The 17,336-nt window shown below is 45.7% G+C and overlaps 73 pseudogenes; all 73 read left to right on the forward strand.

Annotated features, from left to right (window-relative positions):
- The first annotated feature begins 73 nt into the window (after nt 1-73).
- Nucleotides 74-192, forward strand: LOC140084391 (5S ribosomal RNA; annotated as a pseudogene).
- A 70-nt stretch (nt 193-262) lies between these two features.
- LOC140100797 (5S ribosomal RNA) lies at nt 263-381 on the forward strand (annotated as a pseudogene).
- Nucleotides 382-451: 70 nt separating this feature from the next.
- Nucleotides 452-570, forward strand: LOC140086934 (5S ribosomal RNA; annotated as a pseudogene).
- A 70-nt stretch (nt 571-640) lies between these two features.
- Nucleotides 641-759, forward strand: LOC140086383 (5S ribosomal RNA; annotated as a pseudogene).
- A 251-nt stretch (nt 760-1,010) lies between these two features.
- On the forward strand, nt 1,011-1,129 carry LOC140080907 (5S ribosomal RNA; annotated as a pseudogene).
- A 70-nt stretch (nt 1,130-1,199) lies between these two features.
- LOC140092355 (5S ribosomal RNA) lies at nt 1,200-1,318 on the forward strand (annotated as a pseudogene).
- Nucleotides 1,319-1,388: 70 nt separating this feature from the next.
- On the forward strand, nt 1,389-1,507 carry LOC140082857 (5S ribosomal RNA; annotated as a pseudogene).
- A 70-nt stretch (nt 1,508-1,577) lies between these two features.
- On the forward strand, nt 1,578-1,696 carry LOC140085893 (5S ribosomal RNA; annotated as a pseudogene).
- Nucleotides 1,697-1,955: 259 nt separating this feature from the next.
- Nucleotides 1,956-2,074, forward strand: LOC140088581 (5S ribosomal RNA; annotated as a pseudogene).
- A 70-nt stretch (nt 2,075-2,144) lies between these two features.
- On the forward strand, nt 2,145-2,263 carry LOC140087482 (5S ribosomal RNA; annotated as a pseudogene).
- A 70-nt stretch (nt 2,264-2,333) lies between these two features.
- LOC140086935 (5S ribosomal RNA) lies at nt 2,334-2,452 on the forward strand (annotated as a pseudogene).
- A 70-nt stretch (nt 2,453-2,522) lies between these two features.
- On the forward strand, nt 2,523-2,641 carry LOC140096099 (5S ribosomal RNA; annotated as a pseudogene).
- Nucleotides 2,642-2,711: 70 nt separating this feature from the next.
- On the forward strand, nt 2,712-2,830 carry LOC140096100 (5S ribosomal RNA; annotated as a pseudogene).
- A 251-nt stretch (nt 2,831-3,081) lies between these two features.
- On the forward strand, nt 3,082-3,200 carry LOC140080909 (5S ribosomal RNA; annotated as a pseudogene).
- A 70-nt stretch (nt 3,201-3,270) lies between these two features.
- Nucleotides 3,271-3,389, forward strand: LOC140092356 (5S ribosomal RNA; annotated as a pseudogene).
- A 70-nt stretch (nt 3,390-3,459) lies between these two features.
- Nucleotides 3,460-3,578, forward strand: LOC140082858 (5S ribosomal RNA; annotated as a pseudogene).
- A 70-nt stretch (nt 3,579-3,648) lies between these two features.
- Nucleotides 3,649-3,767, forward strand: LOC140100798 (5S ribosomal RNA; annotated as a pseudogene).
- Nucleotides 3,768-4,026: 259 nt separating this feature from the next.
- Nucleotides 4,027-4,145, forward strand: LOC140084392 (5S ribosomal RNA; annotated as a pseudogene).
- A 70-nt stretch (nt 4,146-4,215) lies between these two features.
- LOC140100799 (5S ribosomal RNA) lies at nt 4,216-4,334 on the forward strand (annotated as a pseudogene).
- A 70-nt stretch (nt 4,335-4,404) lies between these two features.
- LOC140091536 (5S ribosomal RNA) lies at nt 4,405-4,523 on the forward strand (annotated as a pseudogene).
- A 70-nt stretch (nt 4,524-4,593) lies between these two features.
- On the forward strand, nt 4,594-4,712 carry LOC140086384 (5S ribosomal RNA; annotated as a pseudogene).
- Nucleotides 4,713-4,963: 251 nt separating this feature from the next.
- On the forward strand, nt 4,964-5,082 carry LOC140093924 (5S ribosomal RNA; annotated as a pseudogene).
- Nucleotides 5,083-5,152: 70 nt separating this feature from the next.
- LOC140080910 (5S ribosomal RNA) lies at nt 5,153-5,271 on the forward strand (annotated as a pseudogene).
- Nucleotides 5,272-5,341: 70 nt separating this feature from the next.
- On the forward strand, nt 5,342-5,460 carry LOC140100800 (5S ribosomal RNA; annotated as a pseudogene).
- Nucleotides 5,461-5,530: 70 nt separating this feature from the next.
- Nucleotides 5,531-5,649, forward strand: LOC140100801 (5S ribosomal RNA; annotated as a pseudogene).
- Nucleotides 5,650-5,719: 70 nt separating this feature from the next.
- On the forward strand, nt 5,720-5,838 carry LOC140100802 (5S ribosomal RNA; annotated as a pseudogene).
- Nucleotides 5,839-6,097: 259 nt separating this feature from the next.
- Nucleotides 6,098-6,216, forward strand: LOC140084394 (5S ribosomal RNA; annotated as a pseudogene).
- Nucleotides 6,217-6,286: 70 nt separating this feature from the next.
- Nucleotides 6,287-6,405, forward strand: LOC140100803 (5S ribosomal RNA; annotated as a pseudogene).
- A 440-nt stretch (nt 6,406-6,845) lies between these two features.
- Nucleotides 6,846-6,964, forward strand: LOC140100804 (5S ribosomal RNA; annotated as a pseudogene).
- Nucleotides 6,965-7,593: 629 nt separating this feature from the next.
- LOC140082134 (5S ribosomal RNA) lies at nt 7,594-7,712 on the forward strand (annotated as a pseudogene).
- A 70-nt stretch (nt 7,713-7,782) lies between these two features.
- Nucleotides 7,783-7,901, forward strand: LOC140096981 (5S ribosomal RNA; annotated as a pseudogene).
- A 259-nt stretch (nt 7,902-8,160) lies between these two features.
- LOC140078604 (5S ribosomal RNA) lies at nt 8,161-8,279 on the forward strand (annotated as a pseudogene).
- Nucleotides 8,280-8,349: 70 nt separating this feature from the next.
- LOC140100805 (5S ribosomal RNA) lies at nt 8,350-8,468 on the forward strand (annotated as a pseudogene).
- A 70-nt stretch (nt 8,469-8,538) lies between these two features.
- LOC140100807 (5S ribosomal RNA) lies at nt 8,539-8,657 on the forward strand (annotated as a pseudogene).
- Nucleotides 8,658-8,727: 70 nt separating this feature from the next.
- Nucleotides 8,728-8,846, forward strand: LOC140089013 (5S ribosomal RNA; annotated as a pseudogene).
- Nucleotides 8,847-8,916: 70 nt separating this feature from the next.
- Nucleotides 8,917-9,035, forward strand: LOC140100809 (5S ribosomal RNA; annotated as a pseudogene).
- Nucleotides 9,036-9,294: 259 nt separating this feature from the next.
- LOC140100810 (5S ribosomal RNA) lies at nt 9,295-9,413 on the forward strand (annotated as a pseudogene).
- Nucleotides 9,414-9,483: 70 nt separating this feature from the next.
- LOC140100811 (5S ribosomal RNA) lies at nt 9,484-9,602 on the forward strand (annotated as a pseudogene).
- Nucleotides 9,603-9,672: 70 nt separating this feature from the next.
- Nucleotides 9,673-9,791, forward strand: LOC140100812 (5S ribosomal RNA; annotated as a pseudogene).
- Nucleotides 9,792-9,861: 70 nt separating this feature from the next.
- On the forward strand, nt 9,862-9,980 carry LOC140089014 (5S ribosomal RNA; annotated as a pseudogene).
- A 70-nt stretch (nt 9,981-10,050) lies between these two features.
- LOC140100813 (5S ribosomal RNA) lies at nt 10,051-10,169 on the forward strand (annotated as a pseudogene).
- A 259-nt stretch (nt 10,170-10,428) lies between these two features.
- Nucleotides 10,429-10,547, forward strand: LOC140100814 (5S ribosomal RNA; annotated as a pseudogene).
- Nucleotides 10,548-10,617: 70 nt separating this feature from the next.
- Nucleotides 10,618-10,736, forward strand: LOC140100815 (5S ribosomal RNA; annotated as a pseudogene).
- A 70-nt stretch (nt 10,737-10,806) lies between these two features.
- On the forward strand, nt 10,807-10,925 carry LOC140100816 (5S ribosomal RNA; annotated as a pseudogene).
- Nucleotides 10,926-10,995: 70 nt separating this feature from the next.
- On the forward strand, nt 10,996-11,114 carry LOC140082859 (5S ribosomal RNA; annotated as a pseudogene).
- A 70-nt stretch (nt 11,115-11,184) lies between these two features.
- Nucleotides 11,185-11,303, forward strand: LOC140089015 (5S ribosomal RNA; annotated as a pseudogene).
- Nucleotides 11,304-11,372: 69 nt separating this feature from the next.
- LOC140100818 (5S ribosomal RNA) lies at nt 11,373-11,491 on the forward strand (annotated as a pseudogene).
- A 70-nt stretch (nt 11,492-11,561) lies between these two features.
- On the forward strand, nt 11,562-11,680 carry LOC140080911 (5S ribosomal RNA; annotated as a pseudogene).
- Nucleotides 11,681-11,750: 70 nt separating this feature from the next.
- LOC140084395 (5S ribosomal RNA) lies at nt 11,751-11,869 on the forward strand (annotated as a pseudogene).
- A 70-nt stretch (nt 11,870-11,939) lies between these two features.
- On the forward strand, nt 11,940-12,058 carry LOC140086750 (5S ribosomal RNA; annotated as a pseudogene).
- Nucleotides 12,059-12,128: 70 nt separating this feature from the next.
- Nucleotides 12,129-12,247, forward strand: LOC140093677 (5S ribosomal RNA; annotated as a pseudogene).
- A 70-nt stretch (nt 12,248-12,317) lies between these two features.
- On the forward strand, nt 12,318-12,436 carry LOC140087860 (5S ribosomal RNA; annotated as a pseudogene).
- Nucleotides 12,437-12,687: 251 nt separating this feature from the next.
- LOC140100819 (5S ribosomal RNA) lies at nt 12,688-12,806 on the forward strand (annotated as a pseudogene).
- Nucleotides 12,807-12,876: 70 nt separating this feature from the next.
- On the forward strand, nt 12,877-12,995 carry LOC140082135 (5S ribosomal RNA; annotated as a pseudogene).
- Nucleotides 12,996-13,254: 259 nt separating this feature from the next.
- LOC140092992 (5S ribosomal RNA) lies at nt 13,255-13,373 on the forward strand (annotated as a pseudogene).
- A 70-nt stretch (nt 13,374-13,443) lies between these two features.
- On the forward strand, nt 13,444-13,562 carry LOC140089096 (5S ribosomal RNA; annotated as a pseudogene).
- Nucleotides 13,563-13,632: 70 nt separating this feature from the next.
- LOC140092357 (5S ribosomal RNA) lies at nt 13,633-13,751 on the forward strand (annotated as a pseudogene).
- Nucleotides 13,752-14,002: 251 nt separating this feature from the next.
- LOC140083342 (5S ribosomal RNA) lies at nt 14,003-14,121 on the forward strand (annotated as a pseudogene).
- Nucleotides 14,122-14,191: 70 nt separating this feature from the next.
- Nucleotides 14,192-14,310, forward strand: LOC140095223 (5S ribosomal RNA; annotated as a pseudogene).
- Nucleotides 14,311-14,380: 70 nt separating this feature from the next.
- On the forward strand, nt 14,381-14,499 carry LOC140088565 (5S ribosomal RNA; annotated as a pseudogene).
- Nucleotides 14,500-14,569: 70 nt separating this feature from the next.
- On the forward strand, nt 14,570-14,688 carry LOC140090706 (5S ribosomal RNA; annotated as a pseudogene).
- A 70-nt stretch (nt 14,689-14,758) lies between these two features.
- On the forward strand, nt 14,759-14,877 carry LOC140095820 (5S ribosomal RNA; annotated as a pseudogene).
- Nucleotides 14,878-14,947: 70 nt separating this feature from the next.
- Nucleotides 14,948-15,066, forward strand: LOC140100821 (5S ribosomal RNA; annotated as a pseudogene).
- Nucleotides 15,067-15,136: 70 nt separating this feature from the next.
- On the forward strand, nt 15,137-15,255 carry LOC140085221 (5S ribosomal RNA; annotated as a pseudogene).
- Nucleotides 15,256-15,325: 70 nt separating this feature from the next.
- LOC140100822 (5S ribosomal RNA) lies at nt 15,326-15,444 on the forward strand (annotated as a pseudogene).
- Nucleotides 15,445-15,514: 70 nt separating this feature from the next.
- Nucleotides 15,515-15,633, forward strand: LOC140100823 (5S ribosomal RNA; annotated as a pseudogene).
- Nucleotides 15,634-15,703: 70 nt separating this feature from the next.
- On the forward strand, nt 15,704-15,822 carry LOC140091836 (5S ribosomal RNA; annotated as a pseudogene).
- Nucleotides 15,823-16,073: 251 nt separating this feature from the next.
- Nucleotides 16,074-16,192, forward strand: LOC140082933 (5S ribosomal RNA; annotated as a pseudogene).
- A 70-nt stretch (nt 16,193-16,262) lies between these two features.
- On the forward strand, nt 16,263-16,381 carry LOC140082136 (5S ribosomal RNA; annotated as a pseudogene).
- Nucleotides 16,382-16,640: 259 nt separating this feature from the next.
- LOC140092994 (5S ribosomal RNA) lies at nt 16,641-16,759 on the forward strand (annotated as a pseudogene).
- Nucleotides 16,760-16,829: 70 nt separating this feature from the next.
- LOC140093694 (5S ribosomal RNA) lies at nt 16,830-16,948 on the forward strand (annotated as a pseudogene).
- Nucleotides 16,949-17,018: 70 nt separating this feature from the next.
- On the forward strand, nt 17,019-17,137 carry LOC140092358 (5S ribosomal RNA; annotated as a pseudogene).
- A 70-nt stretch (nt 17,138-17,207) lies between these two features.
- LOC140086937 (5S ribosomal RNA) lies at nt 17,208-17,326 on the forward strand (annotated as a pseudogene).
- The last annotated feature ends 10 nt before the right edge of the window (nt 17,327-17,336 follow it).

A 17,336-nucleotide genomic window follows, 5' to 3' on the forward strand; every position in this document is an offset into this window, starting at 1 on the left:
ACCTTTTTGAACCTGAAAATTGTGTTAGTTTCTCTATGAGATAGTAAAAGAAGGTTCAAACTGAACAGCTGCTGTCAACGGCCATTCTAAGCTGAATGTGCCTGCTCTCGTCAGATCGCAGCATCAATGCAGCTTAAGGCTTGGCAAGTACCAGCATGGGAGACTGGCTGGGAATCCCAAGTTCCGTTGACCTTTTTGAACCTGAAAATTGTGTTAGTTTCTCTATGAGATAGTAAAAGAAGGTTCAAATTGAACAGCTGCTGTCAACGGCCATTCTAAGCTGAATGTGCCTGCTCTCGTCAGATCGCAGCAGCAATGCAGCTTAAGGCTTGGCAAGTACCAGCATGGGAGACTGGCTGGGAATCCCAAGTTCCGTTGACCTTTTTGAACCTGAAAATTGTGTTAGTTTCTCTATGAGATAGTAAAAGAAGGTTCAAATTGAACAGCTGCTGTCAACGGCCATTCTAAGCTGAATGTGCCTGCTCTCGTCAGATTGCAGCAGCAATGCAGCTTAAGGCTTGGCAAGTACCAGCATGGGAGACTGGCTGGGAATCCCAAGTTCCGTTGACCTTTTTGAACCTGAAAATTGTGTTAGTTTCTCTATGAGATAGTAAAAGAAGGTTCAAATTGAACAGCTGCTGTCAACAGCCAATCTAAGCTGAATGTGCCTGCTCTCGTCAGATCGCAGCAGCAATGCAGCTTAAGGCTTGGCAAGTACCAGCATGGGAGACTGGCTGGGAATTCCAAGTTCTGTTGACCTTTTTGAACCTGAAAATTGTGTTAGTTTCTCTATGAGATAGTAAAAGAAGGTTCAAATTGAACAGCTGCTGTCAACGGCCATTCTAAGCTGAATGTGCCTGCTCTCGTCAGATCGCAGCAGCTTAAGGCTTGGCAAGTACCAGCATGGGAGACTGGCTGGGAATCCCAAGTTCCGTTGACCTTTTTGAACCTGAAAATTGTGTTAGTTTCTCTATGAGATAGTAAAAGAAGGTTCAAACTGAACAGCTGCTGTCAACGGCCATTCTAAGCTGAATGTGCCTGCTCTCGTCAGATCGCAGCAGCAATGCAGCTTAAGGCTTGGCAAGTACCAGCATGGGAGACTGGCTGGGAATCCCAAGTTCTGTTGACCTTTTTGAACCTGAAAATTGTTAGTTTCTCTGTCAAAGATGGTAAAAGAAGGTTCAAATTGAACAGCTGCTGTCAACGGCCATTCTAAGCTGAATGTGCCTGCTCTCGTCAGATGGCAGCAGCAATGCAGCTTAAGGCTTGGCAAGTACCAGCATGGGAGACTGGCTGGGAATCCCAAGTTCCGTTGACCTTTTTGAACCTGAAAATTGTGTTAGTTTCTCTATGAGATAGTAAAAGAAGGTTCAAATTGAACAGCTGCTGTCAATGGCCATTCTAAGCTGAATGTGCCTGCTCTCGTCAGATCGCAGCAGCAATGCAGCTTAAGGCTTGGCAAGTACCAGCATGGGAGACTGGCTGGGAATCCCAAGTTCCGTTGACCTTTTTGAACCTGAAAATTGTGTTAGTTTCTCTATGAGATAGTAAAAGAAGGTTCAAATTGAACAGCTGCTGTCAACGGCCATTCTAAGCTGAATGTGCCTGCTCTCGTCAGATCGCAGCAGCAATGCAGCTTAAGGCTTGGCAAGTACCAGCATGGGAGATTGGCTGGGAATCCCAAGTTCCGTTGACCTTTTTGAACCTGAAAATTGTGTTAGTTTCTCTATGAGATAGTAAAAGAAGGTTCAAATTGAACAGCTGCTGTCAACGGCCATTCTAAGCTGAATGTGCGTGCTCTTGTCGGATCACAGCAGCGATGCGGCTTAAGGCTTGGAAAGTACCAGCATGGGAGACTGGCTGCGAATCCCAAGTTCCGTTGACCTTTTTGAACCTGAAAATTGTGTTAGTTTCTCTATGAGATAGTAAAAGAAGGTTCAAACTGAACAGCTGCTGTTAACGGCCATTCTAAGCTGAATGTGCCTGCTCTCGTCAGATCGCAGCATCAATGCAGCTTAAGGCTTGGCAAGTACCAGCATGGGAGACTGGCTGGGAATCCCAAGTTCCGTTGACCTTTTTGAACCTGAAAATTGTGTTAGTTTCTCTATGAGATAGTAAAAGAAGGTTCAAATTGAACAGCTGCTGTCAACGGCCATTCTAAGCTAAATGTGCCTGCTCTCGTCAGATCGCAGCAGCAATGCAGCTTAAGGCTTGGCAAGTACCAGCATGGGAGACTGGCTGGGAATCCCAAGTTCCGTTGACCTTTTTGAACCTGAAAATTGTGTTAGTTTCTCTATGAGATAGTAAAAGAAGGTTCAAATTGAACAGCTGCTGTCAACGGCCATTCTAAGCTGAATGTGCCTGCTCTCGTCAGATTGCAGCAGCAATGCAGCTTAAGGCTTGGCAAGTACCAGCATGGGAGACTGGCTGGGAATCCCAAGTTCCGTTGACCTTTTTGAACCTGAAAATTGTGTTAGTTTCTCTATGAGATAGTAAAAGAAGGTTCAAATTGAACAGCTGCTGTCAACAGCCAATCTAAGCTGAATGTGCCTGCTCTCGTCAGATCGCAGCAGCAATGCAGCTTAAGGCTTGGCAAGTACCAGCATGGGAGACTGGCTGGGAATCCCAAGTTCTGTTGAACTTTTTGAACCTGAAAATTGTGTTAGTTTCTCTATGAGATAGTAAAAGAAGGTTCAAATTGAACAGCTGCTGTCAACAGCCAATCTAAGCTGAATGTGCCTGCTCTCGTCAGATCGCAGCAGCAATGCAGCTTAAGGCTTGGCAAGTACCAGCATGGGAGACTGGCTGGGAATCCCAAGTTCTGTTGAACTTTTTGAACCTGAAAATTGTGTTAGTTTCTCTATGAGATAGTAAAAGAAGGTTCAAATTGAACAGCTGCTGTCAACGGCCATTCTAAGCTGAATGTGCCTGCTCTCGTCAGATCGCAGCAGCTTAAGGCTTGGCAAGTACCAGCATGGGAGACTGGCTGGGAATCCCAAGTTCCGTTGACCTTTTTGAACCTGAAAATTGTGTTAGTTTCTCTATGAGATAGTAAAAGAAGGTTCAAACTGAACAGCTGCTGTCAACGGCCATTCTAAGCTGAATGTGCCTGCTCTCGTCAGATCGCAGCAGCAATGCAGCTTAAGGCTTGGCAAGTACCAGCATGGGAGACTGGCTGGGAATCCCAAGTTCTGTTGACCTTTTTGAACCTGAAAATTGTTAGTTTCTCTGTCAAAGATGATAAAAGAAGGTTCAAATTGAACAGCTGCTGTCAACGGCCATTCTAAGCTGAATGTGCCTGCTCTCGTCAGATGGCAGCAGCAATGCAGCTTAAGGCTTGGCAAGTACCAGCATGGGAGACTGGCTGGGAATCCCAAGTTCCGTTGACCTTTTTGAACCTGATAATTGTGTTAGTTTCTCTATGAGATAGTAAAAGAAGGTTCAAATTGAACAGCTGCTGTCAATGGCCATTCTAAGCTGAATGTGCCTGCTCTCGTCAGATCGCAGCAGCAATGCAGCTTAAGGCTTGGCAAGTACCAGCATGGGAGACTGGCTGGGAATCCCAAGTTCCGTTGACCTTTTTGAACCTGAAAATTGTGTTAGTTTCTCTATGAGATAGTAAAAGAAGGTTCAAATTGAACAGCTGCTGTCAACGGCCATTCTAAGCTGAATGTGCCTGCTCTCGTCAGATCGCAGCAGCAATGCAGCTTAAGGCTTGGCAAGTACCAGCATGGGAGACTGGCTGGGAATCCCAAGTTCCGTTGACCTTTTTGAACCTGAAAATTGTGTTAGTTTCTCTATGAGATAGTAAAAGAAGGTTCAAATTGAACAGCTGCTGTCAACGGCCATTCTAAGCTGAATGTGTGTGCTCTTGTCGGATCACAGCAGCGATGCGGCTTAAGGCTTGGCAAGTACCAGCATGGGAGACTGGCTGCGAATCCCAAGTTCCGTTGACCTTTTTGAACCTGAAAATTGTGTTAGTTTCTCTATGAGATAGTAAAAGAAGGTTCAAACTGAACAGCTGCTGTCAACGGCCATTCTAAGCTGAATGTGCCTGCTCTCGTCAGATCGCAGCATCAATGCAGCTTAAGGCTTGGCAAGTACCAGCATGGGAGACTGGCTGGGAATCCCAAGTTCCGTTGACCTTTTTGAACCTGAAAATTGTGTTAGTTTCTCTATGAGATAGTAAAAGAAGGTTCAAATTGAACAGCTGCTGTCAACGGCCATTCTAAGCTGAATGTGCCTGCTCTCGTCAGATCGCAGCAGCAATGCAGCTTAAGGCTTGGCAAGTACCAGCATGGGAGACTGGCTGGGAATCCCAAGTTCCGTTGACCTTTTTGAACCTGAAAATTGTGTTAGTTTCTCTATGAGATAGTAAAAGAAGGTTCAAATTGAACAGCTGCTGTCAACGGCCATTCTAAGCTGAATGTGCCTGCTCTCGTCAGATTGCAGCAGCAATGCAGCTTAAGGCTTGGCAAGTACCAGCATGGGAGACTGGCCGGGAATCCCAAGTTCCGTTGACCTTTTTGAACCTGAAAATTGTGTTAGTTTCTCTATGAGATAGTAAAAGAAGGTTCAAATTGAACAGCTGCTGTCAACAGCCAATCTAAGCTGAATGTGCCTGCTCTCGTCAGATCGCAGCAGCAATGCAGCTTAAGGCTTGGCAAGTACCAGCATGGGAGACTGGCTGGGAATTCCAAGTTCTGTTGACCTTTTTGAACCTGAAAATTGTGTTAGTTTCTCTATGAGATAGTAAAAGAAGGTTCAAATTGAACAGCTGCTGTCAACGGCCATTCTAAGCTGAATGTGCCTGCTCTCGTCAGATCGCAGCAGCTTAAGGCTTGGCAAGTACCAGCATGGGAGACTGGCTGGGAATCCCAAGTTCCGATGACCTTTTTGAACCTGAAAATTGTGTTAGTTTCTCTATGAGATAGTAAAAGAAGGTTCAAACTGAACAGCTGCTGTCAACGGCCATTCTAAGCTGAATGTGCCTGCTCTCGTCAGATCGCAGCAGCAATGCAGCTTAAGGCTTGGCAAGTACCAGCATGGGAGACTGGCTGGGAATCCCAAGTTTCATTGACCTTTTTGAACCTGAAAATTGTGTTAGTTTCTCTATGAGATAGTAAAAGAAAGTAGAAATTAGGCAGCTGCTGTCAACGGCCATTCTAAGCTGAATGTGCCTGCTCTCGTCAGATCGCAGCAGCAATGCAGCTTAAGGCTTGGCAAGTACCAGCATGGGAGACTGGCTGGGAATCCCAAGTTCTGTTGACCTTTTTGAACCTGAAAATTGTTAGTTTCTCTGTCAAAGATGGTAAAAGAAGGTTCAAATTGAACAGCTGCTGTCAACGGCCATTCTAAGCTGAATGTGCCTGCTCTCGTCAGATCGCAGCAGCAATGCAGCTTAAGGCTTGGCAAGTACCAGCATGGGAGACTGGCTGGGAATCCCAAGTTCCGTTGACCTTTTTGAACCTGAAAATTGTGTTAGTTTCTCTATGAGATAGTAAAAGAAGGTTCAAATTGAACAGCTGCTGTCAACGGCCATTCTAAGCTGAATGTGCCTGCTCTCGTCAGATCGCAGCAGCAATGCAGCTTAAGGCTTGGCAAGTACCAGCATGGGAGACTGGCTGGGAATCCCAAGTTCCGTTGACCTTTTTGAACCTGAAAATTGTGTTAGTTTCTCTATGAGATAGTAAAAGAAGGTTCAAATTGAACAGCTGCTGTCAACGGCCATTCTAAGCTGAATGTGCCTGCTCTCGTCAGATCGCAGCAGCAATGCAGCTTAAGGCTTGGCAAGTACCAGCATGGGAGACTGGCTGGGAATCCCAAGTTCCGTTGACCTTTTTGAACCTGAAAATTGTGTTAGTTTCTCTATGAGATAGTAAAAGAAGGTTCAAATTGAACAGCTGCTGTCAACGGCCATTCTAAGCTGAATGTGCGTGCTCTTGTCGGATCACAGCAGCGATGCGGCTTAAGGCTTGGCAAGTACCAGCATGGGAGACTGGCTGCGAATCCCAAGTTCCGTTGACCTTTTTGAACCTGAAAATTGTGTTAGTTTCTCTATGAGATAGTAAAAGAAGGTTCAAACTGAACAACTGCTGTCAACGGCCATTCTAAGCTGAATGTGCCTGCTCTCGTCAGATCGCAGCATCAATGCAGCTTAAGGCTTGGCAAGTACCAGCATGGGAGACTGGCTGGGAATCCCAAGTTCCGTTGACCTTTTTGAACCTGAAAATTGTGTTAGTTTCTCTATGAGATAGTAAAAGAAGGTTCAAATTGAACAGCTGCTGTCAACGGCCATTCTAAGCTGAATGTGCCTGCTCTCGTCAGATCGCAGCAGCAATGCAGCTTAAGGCTTGGCAAGTACCAGCATGGGAGACTGGCTGGGAATCCCAAGTTCCGTTGACCTTTTTGAACCTGAAAATTGTGTTAGTTTCTCTATGAGATAGTAAAAGAAGGTTCAAATTGAAGAGCAGCTGTGAACAGCCGATCTAAGCTGAATGTGCCTGCTCTCGTCAGATCGCAGCAGCAATGCAGCTTAAGGCTTGGCAAGTACCAGCATGGGAGACTGGCTGGGAATCCCAAGTTTTGTTGACCTTTTTGAACCTGAAAATTGTGTTAGTTTCTCTATGAGATAGTAAAAGAAGGTACAAATTGAACAGCTGCTGTCAACGGCCATTCTAAGCTGAATGTGCCTGCTCTCGTCAGATCGCAGCAGCTTAAGGCTTGGCAAGTACCAGCATGGGAGACTGGCTGGGAATCCCAAGTTCCGTTGACCTTTTTGAACCTGAAAATTGTGTTAGTTTCTCTATGAGATAGTAAAAGAAGGTTCAAACTGAACAGCTGCTGTCAACGGCCATTCTAAGCTGAATGTGCCTGCTCTCGTCAGATCGCAGCAGCAATGCAGCTTAAGGCTTGGCAAGTACCAGCATGGGAGACTGGCTGGGAATCCCAAGTTCCGTTGACCTTTTTGAACCTGAAAATTGTGTTAGTTTCTCTATGAGATAGTAAAAGAAGGTTCAAATTGAACAGCTGCTGTCAACAGCCAATCTAAGCTGAATGTGCCTGCTCTCGTGAGATCGCAGCAGCAATGCAGCTTAAGGCTTGGCAAGTACCAGCATGGGAGACTGGCTGGGAATCCCAAGTTCCGTTGACCTTTTTGAACCTGAAAATTGTGTTAGTTTCTCTATGAGATAGTAAAAGAAGGTTCAAATTGACCAGCTGCTGTCAACGGCCATTCTAAGCTGAATGTGCCTGCTCTCGTCAGATTGCAGCAGCAATGCAGCGTAAGACTTGGCAAGTACCAGCATGGGAGACTGGCTGGGAATCCCAAGTTCCGTTGACCTTTTTGAACCTGAAAATTGTGTTAGTTTCTCTATGAGATAGTAAAAGAAGGTTCAAATTGAACAGCTGCTGTCAACGGCCATTCTAAGCTGAATGTGCCTGCTCTCGTCAGATCGCAGCAGCTTAAGGCTTGGCAAGTACCAGCATGGGAGACTGGCTGGGAATCCCAAGTTCCGTTGACCTTTTTGAACCTGAAAATTGTGTTAGTTTCTCTATGAGATAGTAAAAGAAGGTTCAAACTGAACAGCTGCTGTCAACGGCCATTCTAAGCTGAATGTGCCTGCTCTCGTCAGATCGCAGCAGCAATGCAGCTTAAGGCTTGGCAAGTACCAGCATGGGAGACTGGCTGGGAATCCCAAGTTCCGTTGACATTTTTGAACCTGAAAATTGTGTTAGTTTCTCTATGAGATAGTAAAAGAAGGTTCAAACTGAACAGCTGCTGTCAACGGCCATTCTAAGCTGAATGTGCCTGCTCTCGTCAGATCGCAGCATCAATGCAGCTTAATGCTTGGCAAGTACCAGCATGGGAGACTGGCTGGGAATCCCAAGTTCCGTTGACCTTTTTGAACCTGAAAATTGTGTTAGTTTCTCTATGAGATAGTAAAAGAAGGTTCAAATTGAACAGCTGCTGTCAACAGCCAATCTAAGCTGAATGTGCCTACTCTCGTCAGATCGCAGCAGCAATGCAGCTTAAGGCTTGGCAAGTACCAGCATGGGAGACTGGCTGGGAATCCCAAGTTCCGTTGACCTTTTTGAACCTGAAAATTGTGTTAGTTTCTCTATGAGATAGTAAAAGAAGGTTCAAAGTGAACAGTTGCTGTCAACGGCCATTCTAAGCTGAATGTGCCTGCTCTCGTCAGATCGCAGCAGCAATGCAGCTTAAGGCTTGGCAAGTACCAGCATGGGAGACTGGCTGGGAATCCCAAGTTCCGTTGACTTTTTTGAACCTGAAAATTGTGTTAGTTTCTCTATGAGATAGTAAAAGAAGGTTCAAATTGAACAGCTGCTGTCAACGGCCATTCTAAGCTGAATGTGCCTGCTCTCGTCAGATCGCAGCAGCAATGCAGCTTAAGGCTTGGCAAGTACCAGCATGGGAGACTGGCTGGGAATCCCAAGTTCCGTTGACCTTTTTGAACCTGAAAATTGTGTTAGTTTCTCTATGAGATAGTAAAAGAAGGTTCAAATTGAACAGCTGCTGTCAACGGCCATTCTAAGCTGAATGTGCCTGCTCTCGTCAGATCGCAGCAGCAATGCAGCTTAAGGCTTGGCAAGTACCAGCATGGGAGACTGGCTGGGAATCCCAAGTTCCGTTGACCTTTTTGAACCTGAAAATTGTGTTAGTTTCTCTATGAGATAGTAAAAGAAGGTTCAAATTGAACAGCTGCTGTCAACGGCCATTCTAAGCTGAATGTGCCTGCTCTTGTCAGATCGCAGCAGCAATGCAGCTTAAGGCTTGGCAAGTACCAGCATGGGAGACTGGCTGGGAATCCCAAGTTCCGTTGACCTTTTTGAACCTGAAAATTGTTAGTTTCTCTGTCAAAGATGGTAAAAGAAGGTTCAAATTGAACAGCTGCTGTCAACGGCCATTCTAAGCTGAATGTGCCTGCTCTCGTCAGATCGCAGCAGCAATGCAGCTTAAGGCTTGGCAAGTACCAGCATGGGAGACTGGCTGGGAATCCCAAGTTCCGTTGACCTTTTTGAACCTGAAAATTGTGTTAGTTTCTCTATGAGATAGTAAAAGAAGGTTCAAATTGAACAGCTGCTGTCAACAGCCAATCTAAGCTGAATGTGCCTACTCTCGTCAGATTGCAGCAGCAATGCAGCTTAAGGCTTGGCAAGTACCAGCATGGGAGACTGGCTGGGAATCCCAAGTTCCGTTGACCTTTTTGAACCTGAAAATTGTGTTAGTTTCTCTATGAGATAGTAAAAGAAGGTTCAAAGTGAACAGCTGCTGTCAACGGCCATTCTAAGCTGAATGTGCCTGCTCTCGTCAGATCGCAGCAGCAATGCAGCTTAAGGCTTGGCAAGTACCAGCATGGGAGACTGGCTGGGAATCCCAAGTTCCGTTGACCTTTTTGAACCTGAAAATTGTGTTAGTTTCTCTATGAGATAGTAAAAGAAGGTTCAAATTGAACAGCTGCTGTCAACGGCCATTCTAAGCTGAATGTGCCTGCTCTCGTCAGATCGCAGCAGCAATGCAGCTTAAGGCTTGGCAAGTACCAGCATGGGAGACTGGCTGGGAATCCCAAGTTCCGTTGACCTTTTTGAACCTGAAAATTGTGTTAGTTTCTCTATGAGATAGTAAAAGAAGGTTCAAATTGAACAGCTGCTGTCAACGGCCATTCTAAGCTGAATGTGCCTGCTCTCGTCAGATCGCAGCAGCAATGCAGCTTAAGGCTTGGCAAGTACCAGCATGGGAGACTGGCTGGGAATCCCAAGTTCCGTTGACCTTTTTGAACCTGAAAATTGTGTTAGTTTCTCTATGAGATAGTAAAAGAAGGTTCAAATTGAACAGCTGCTGTCAACGGCCATTCTAAGCTGAATGTGCCTGCTCTTGTCAGATCGCAGCAGCAATGCAGCTTAAGGCTTGGCAAGTACCAGCATGGGAGACTGGCTGGGAATCCCAAGTTCCGTTGACCTTTTTGAACCTGAAAATTGTTAGTTTCTCTGTCAAAGATGGTAAAAGAAGGTTCAAATTGAACAGCTGCTGTCAACGGCCATTCTAAGCTGAATGTGCCTGCTCTCGTCAGATCGCAGCAGCAATGCAGCTTAAGGCTTGGCAAGTACCAGCATGGGAGACTGGCTGGGAATCCCAAGTTCCGTTGACCTTTTTGAACCTGAAAATTGTGTTAGTTTCTCTATGAGATAGTAAAAGAAGGTTCAAATTGAACAGCTGCTGTCAACAGCCAATCTAAGCTGAATGTGCCTACTCTCGTCAGATCGCAGCAGCAATGCAGCTTAAGGCTTGGCAAGTACCAGCATGGGAGACTGGCTGGGAATCCCAAGTTCCGTTGACCTTTTTGAACCTGAAAATTGTGTTAGTTTCTCTATGAGATAGTAAAAGAAGGTTCAAAGTGAACAGCTGCTGTCAACGGCCATTCTAAGCTGAATGTGCCTGCTCTCGTCAGATCGCAGCAGCAATGCAGCTTAAGGCTTGGCAAGTACCAGCATGGGAGACTGGCTGGGAATCCCAAGTTCCGTTGACCTTTTTGAACCTGAAAATTGTGTTAGTTTCTCTATGAGATAGTAAAAGAAGGTTCAAATTGAACAGCTGCTGTCAACGGCCATTCTAAGCTGAATGTGCCTGCTCTCGTCAGATCGCAGCAGCAATGCAGCTTAAGGCTTGGCAAGTACCAGCATGGGAGACTGGCTGGGAATCCCAAGTTCCGTTGACCTTTTTGAACCTGAAAATTGTGTTAGTTTCTCTATGAGATAGTAAAAGAAGGTTCAAATTGAACAGCTGCTGTCAACGGCCATTCTAAGCTGAATGTGCCTGCTCTCGTCAGATCGCAGCAGCAATGCAGCTTAAGGCTTGGCAAGTACCAGCATGGGAGACTGGCTGGGAATCCCAAGTTCCGTTGACCTTTTTGAACCTGAAAATTGTGTTAGTTTCTCTATGAGATAGTAAAAGAAGGTTCAAATTGAACAGCTGCTGTCAATGGCCATTCTAAGCTGAATGTGCCTGCTCTCGTCAGATCGCAGCAGCAATGCAGCTTAAGGCTTGGCAAGTACCAGCATGGGAGACTGGCTGGGAATCCCAAGTTCCGTTGACCTTTTTGAACCTGAAAATTGTGTTAGTTTCTCTATGAGATAGTAAAAGAAGGTTCAAATTGAACATCTGCTGTCAACGGCCATTCTAAGCTGAATGTGCCTGCTCTTGTCAGATCGCAGCAGCAATGCAGCTTAAGGCTTGGCAAGTACCAGCATGGGAGACTGGCTGGGAATCCCAAGTTCCGTTGACCTTTTTGAACCTGAAAATTGTTAGTTTCTCTGTCAAAGATGGTAAAAGAAGGTCAAATTGAACAGCTGCTGTCAACGGCCATTCTAAGCTGAATGTGCCTGCTCTCGTCAGATCGCAGCAGCAATGCAGCTTAAGGCTTGGCAAGTACCAGCATGGGAGACTGGCTGGGAATCCCAAGTTCCGTTGACCTTTTTGAACCTGAAAATTGTGTTAGTTTCTCTATGAGATAGTAAAAGAAGGTTCAAATTGAACAGCTGCTGTCAACGGCCATTCTAAGCTGAATGTGCCTGCTCTCGTCAGATCGCAGCAGCAATGCAGCTTAAGGCTTGGCAAGTACCAGCATGGGAGACTGGCTGGGAATCCCAAGTTCTGTTGACCTTTTTGAACCTGAAAATTGTGTTAGTTTCTCTATGAGATAGTAAAAGAAGGTTCAAACTGAACAGCTGCTGTCAACGGCCATTCTAAGCTGAATGTGCCTGCTCTCGTCAGATCGCAGCATCAATGCAGCTTAAGGCTTGGCAAGTACCAGCATGGGAGACTGGCTGGGAATCCCAAGTTCCGTTGACCTTTTTGAACCTGAAAATTGTGTTAGTTTCTCTATGAGATAGTAAAAGAAGGTTCAAATTGAACAGCTGCTGTCAACGACCATTCTAAGCTGAATGTGCCTGCTCTCGTCAGATCGCAGCAGCAATGCAGCTTAAGGCTTGGCAAGTACCAGCATGGGAGACTGGCTGGGAATCCCAAGTTCCGTTGACCTTTTTGAACCTGAAAATTGTGTTAGTTTCTCTATGAGATAGTAAAAGAAGGTTCAAATTGAACAGCTGCTGTCAACGGCCATTCTAAGCTGAATGTGCCTGCTCTCGTCAGATTGCAGCAGCAATGCAGCTTAAGACTTGGCAAGTACCAGCATGGGAGACTGGCTGGGAATCCCAAGTTCCGTTGACCTTTTTGAACCTGAAAATTGTGTTAGTTTCTCTATGAGATAGTAAAAGAAGGTTCAAATTGAACAGCTGCTGTCAACAGCCAATCTAAGCTGAATGTGCCTGCTCTCGTCAGATCGCAGCAGCAATGCAGCTTAAGGCTTGGCAAGTACCAGCATGGGAGACTGGCTGGGAATCCCAAGTTCTGTTGACCTTTTTGAACCTGAAAATTGTGTTAGTTTCTCTATGAGATAGTAAAAGAAGGTTCAAATTGAACAGCTGCTGTCAACGGCCATTCTAAGCTGAATGTGCCTGCTCTCGTCAGATCGCAGCAGCTTAAGGCTTGGCAAGTACCAGCATGGGAGACTGGCTGGGAATCCCAAGTTCCGTTCACCTTTTTGAACCTGAAAATTGTGTTAGTTTCTCTATGAGATAGTAAAAGAAGGTTCAAATTGAACAGCTGCTGTCAACGGCCATTCTAAGCTGAATGTGCCTGCTCTCGTCAGATCGCAGCAGCAATGCAGCTTAAGGCTTGGCAAGTACCAGCATGGGAGACTGGCTGGGAATCCCAAGTTCCGTTGACCTTTTTGAACCTGAAAATTGTGTTAGTTTCTCTATGAGATAGTAAAAGAAGGTTCAAACTGAACAGCTGCTGTCAACGGCCATTCTAAGCTGAATGTGCCTGCTCTCGTCAGATCGCAGCAGCAATGCAGCTTAAGGCTTGGCAAGTACCAGCATGGGAGACTGGCTGGGAATCCCAAGTTCCGTTGACATTTTTGAACCTGAAAATTGTGTTAGTTTCTCTATGAGATAGAAAAAGAAGGTTCAAACTGAACAGCTGCTGTCAACGGCCATTCTAAGCTAATTGTGCCTGCTCTCGTCAGATCGCAGCATCAATGCAGCTTAAGGCTTGGCAAGTACCAGCATGGGAGACTGGCTGGGAATCCCAAGTTCCGTTCACCTTTTTGAACCTGAAAATTGTGTTAGTTTCTCTATGAGATAGTAAAAGAAGGTTCAAACTGAACAGCTGCTGTCAACGGCCATTCTAAGCTGAATGTGCCTGCTCTCGTCAGATTGCAGCAGCAATGCAGCTTAAGGCTTGGCAAGTACCAGCATGGGAGACTGGCTGGGAATCCCAAGTTTCGTTGACCTTTTTGAACCTGAAAATTGTGTTAGTTTCTCTATGAGATAGTAAAAGAAAGTAGAAATTAGGCAGCTGCTGTCAACGGGCATTCTAAGCTGAATGTGCCTGCTCTCGTTAGATCGCAGCAGCAATGCAGCTTAAGGCTTGGCAAGTACCAGCATGGGAGACTGGCTGGGAATCCCAAGTTCTGCTGACCTTTTTGAACCTGAAAATTGTTAGTTTCTCTGTCAAAGATAGTAAAAGAAGGTTCAAATTGAACAGCTGCTGTCAACGGCCATTCTAAGCTGAATGTGCCTGCTCTCGTCAGATGGCAGCAGCAATGCAGCTTAAGGCTTGGCAAGTACCAGCATGGGAGACTGGCTGGGAATCCCAAGTTCCGTTGACCTTTTTGAACCTGAAAATTGTGTTAGTTTCTCTATGAGATAGTAAAAGAAGGTTCAAATTGAACAGCTGCTGTCAACGGCCATTCTAAGCTGAATGTGCCTGCTCTCGTCAGATCGCAGCAGCTTAAGTCTTGGCAAGTACCAGCATGGGAGACTGGCTGGGAATCCCAAGTTCCGTTGACCTTTTTGAACCTGAAAATTGTGTTAGTTTCTCTATGAGATAGTAAAAGAAGGTTCAAACTGAACAGCTGCTGTCAACGGCCATTCTAAGCTGAATGTGCCTGCTCTCGTCAGATCGCAGCAGCAATGCAGCTTAAGGCTTGGCAAGTACCAGCATGGGAGACTGGCTGGGAATCCCAAGTTCTGTTGACATTTTTGAACCTGAAAATTGTGTTAGTTTCTCTATGAGATAGAAAAAGAAGGTTCAAACTGAACAGCTGCTGTCAACGGCCATTCTAAGCTGAATGTGCCTGCTCTCGTCAGATCGCAGCATCAATGCAGCTTAAGGCTTGGCAAGTACCAGCATGGGAGACTGGCTGGGAATCCCAAGTTCCGTTCACCTTTTTGAACCTGAAAATTGTGTTAGTTTCTCTATGAGATAGTAAAAGAAGGTTCAAACTGAACAGCTGCTGTCAACGGCCATTCTAAGCTGAATGTGCCTGCTCTCGTCAGATCGCAGCAGCAATGCAGCTTAAGGCTTGGCAAATACCAGCATGGGAGACTGGCTGGGAATCCCAAGTTCCGTTGACCTTTTTGAACCTGAAAATTGTGTTAGTTTCTCTATGAGATAGTAAAAGAAGGTTCAAATTGAACAGCTGCTGTCAACGGCCATTCTAAGCTGAATGTGCCTGCTCTCGTCAGATCGCAGCAGCAATGCAGCTTAAGGCTTGGCAAGTACCAGCATGGGAGACTGGCTGGAAATCCCAAGTTCTGTTGACCTTTTTGAACCTGAAAATTGTGTTAGTTTTTCTATGAGATAGTGAAAGAAGGTTCAAATTGAACAGCTGCTGTCAACGGCCATTCTAAGCTGAATGTGCCTGCTCTCGTCAGATCGCAGCAGCAATGCAGCTTAAGGCTTGGCAAGTACCAGCATGGGAGACTGGCTGGGAATCCCAACTTCTGTTGACCTTTTTGAACCTGAAAATTGTGTTAGTTTCCCTATGAGATAGTAAAAGAAGGTTCAAATTGAACAGCTGCTGTCAACGGCCATTCTAAGCTGAATGTGCCTGCTCTCGTCAGATCGCAGCAGCAATGCAGCTTAAGGCTTGGCAAGTACCAGCATGGGAGACTGGCTGGGAATCCCAAGTTCCGTTGACCTTTTTGAACCTGAAAATTGTGTTAGTTTCTCTATGAGATAGTAAAAGAAGGTTCAAATTGAACAGCTGCTGTCAACGGCCATTCTAAGCTGAATGTGCCTGCTCTCGTCAGATCGCAGCAGCAATGCAGCTTAAGGCTTGGCAAGTACAAGCATGGGAGACTAGCTGGGAATCCCAAGTTCCGTTGACCTTTTTGAACCTGAAAATTGTTAGTTTCTCTGTCAAAGATGGTAAAAGAAGGTTCAAATTGAACAGCTGCTGTCAACGGCCATTCTAAGCTGAATGTGCCTGCTCTCGTCAGATCGCAGCAGCAATGCAGCTTAAGGCTTGGCAAGTACCAGCATGGGAGACTGGCTGGGAATCCCAAGTTCCGTTGACCTTTTTGAACCTGAAAATTGTGTTAGTTTCTCTATGAGATAGTAAAAGAAGGTTCAAACTGAACAGCTGCTGTCAACGGCCATTCTAAGCTGAATGTGCCTGCTCTCGTCAGATCGCAGCAGCAATGCAGCTTAAGGCTTGGCAAGTACCAGCATGGGAGACTGGCTGGGAATCCCAAGTTCCGTTGACCTTTTTGAACCTGAAAATTGTGTTAGTTTCTCTATGAGATAGTAAAAGAAGGTTCAAACTGAACAGCTGCTGTCAACGGCCATTCTAAGCTGAATGTGCCTGCTCTCGTCAGATCGCAGCATCAATGCAGCTTAAGGCTTGGCAAGTACCAGCATGGGAGACTGGCTGGGAATCCCAAGTTTTGTTGACCTTTTTGAACCTGAAAATTGTGTTAGTTTCTCTATGAGATAGTAAAAGAAGGTTCAAATTGAACAGCTGCTGTCAACGGCCATTCTAAGCTGAATGTGCCTGCTCTCGTCAGATCGCAGCAGCTTAAGGCTTGGCAAGTACCAGCATGGGAGACTGGCTGGGAATCCCAAGTTCCGTTCACCTTTTTGAACCTGAAAATTGTGTTAGTTTCTCTATGAGATAGTAAAAGAAGGTTCAAATTGAACAGCTGCTGTCAACGGCCATTCTAAGCTGAATGTGCCTGCTCTCGTCAGATCGCAGCAGCAATGCAGCTTAAGGCTTGGCAAGTACCCGCATGGGAGACTGGCTGGGAATCCCAAGTTCCGTTGACCTTTTTGAACCTGAAAATTGTGTTAGTTTCTCTATGAGATAGTAAAAGAAGGTTCAAACTGAACAGCTGCTGTCAACGGCCATTCTAAGCTGAATGTGCCTGCTCTCGTCAGATCGCAGCAGCAATGCAGCTTAAGGCTTGGCAAGTACCAGCATGGGAGACTGGCTGGGAATCCCAAGTTCCGTTGACATTTTTGAACCTGAAAATTGTGTTAGTTTCTCTATGAGATAGAAAAAGAAGGTTCAAACTGAACAGCTGCTGTCAACGGCCATTCTAAGCTAATTGTGCCTGCTCTCGTCAGATCGCAGCATCAATGCAGCTTAAGGCTTGGCAAGTACCAGCATGGGAGACTGGCTGGGAATCCCAAGTTCCGTTCACCTTTTTGAACCTGAAAATTGTGTTAGTTTCTCTATGAGATAGTAAAAGAAGGTTCAAACTGAACAGCTGCTGTCAACGGCCATTCTAAGCTGAATGTGCCTGCTCTCGTCAGATTGCAGCAGCAATGCAGCTTAAGGCTTGGCAAGTACCAGCATGGGAGACTGGCTGGGAATCCCAAGTTTCGTTGACCTTTTTGAACCTGAAAATTGTGTTAGTTTCTCTATGAGATAGTAAAAGAAAGTAGAAATTAGGCAGCTGCTGTCAACGGCCATTCTAAGCTGAATGTGCCTGCTCTCGTTAGATCGCAGTAGCAATGCAGCTTAAGGCTTGGCAAGTACCAGCATGGGAGACTGGCTGGGAATCCCAAGTTCTGCTGACCTTTTTGAACCTGAAAATTGTTAGTTTCTCTGTCAAAGATAGTAAAAGAAGGTTCAAATTGAACAGCTGCTGTCAACGGCCATTCTAAGCTGAATGTGCCTGCTCTCGTCAGATGGCAGCAGCAATGCAGCTTAAGGCTTGGCAAGTACCAGCATGGGAGACTGGCTGGGAATCCCAAGTTCCGTTGACCTTTTTGAACCTGAAAATTGTGTTAGTTTCTCTATGAGATAGTAAAAGAAGGTTCAAATTGAACATCTGCTGTCAACGGCCATTCTAAGCTGAATGTGCCTGCTCTCGTCAGATTGCAGCAGCAATGCAGCTTAAGGCTTGGCAAGTACCAGCATGGGAGACTGGCTGGGAATCCCAAGTTCCGTTGACCTTTTTAAACC

The sequence above is a fragment of the Engystomops pustulosus genome, chromosome 9 (assembly GCF_040894005.1).
Source record: "Engystomops pustulosus chromosome 9, aEngPut4.maternal, whole genome shotgun sequence".
In the NCBI taxonomy this organism is placed as follows: domain Eukaryota; kingdom Metazoa; phylum Chordata; class Amphibia; order Anura; family Leptodactylidae; genus Engystomops; species Engystomops pustulosus.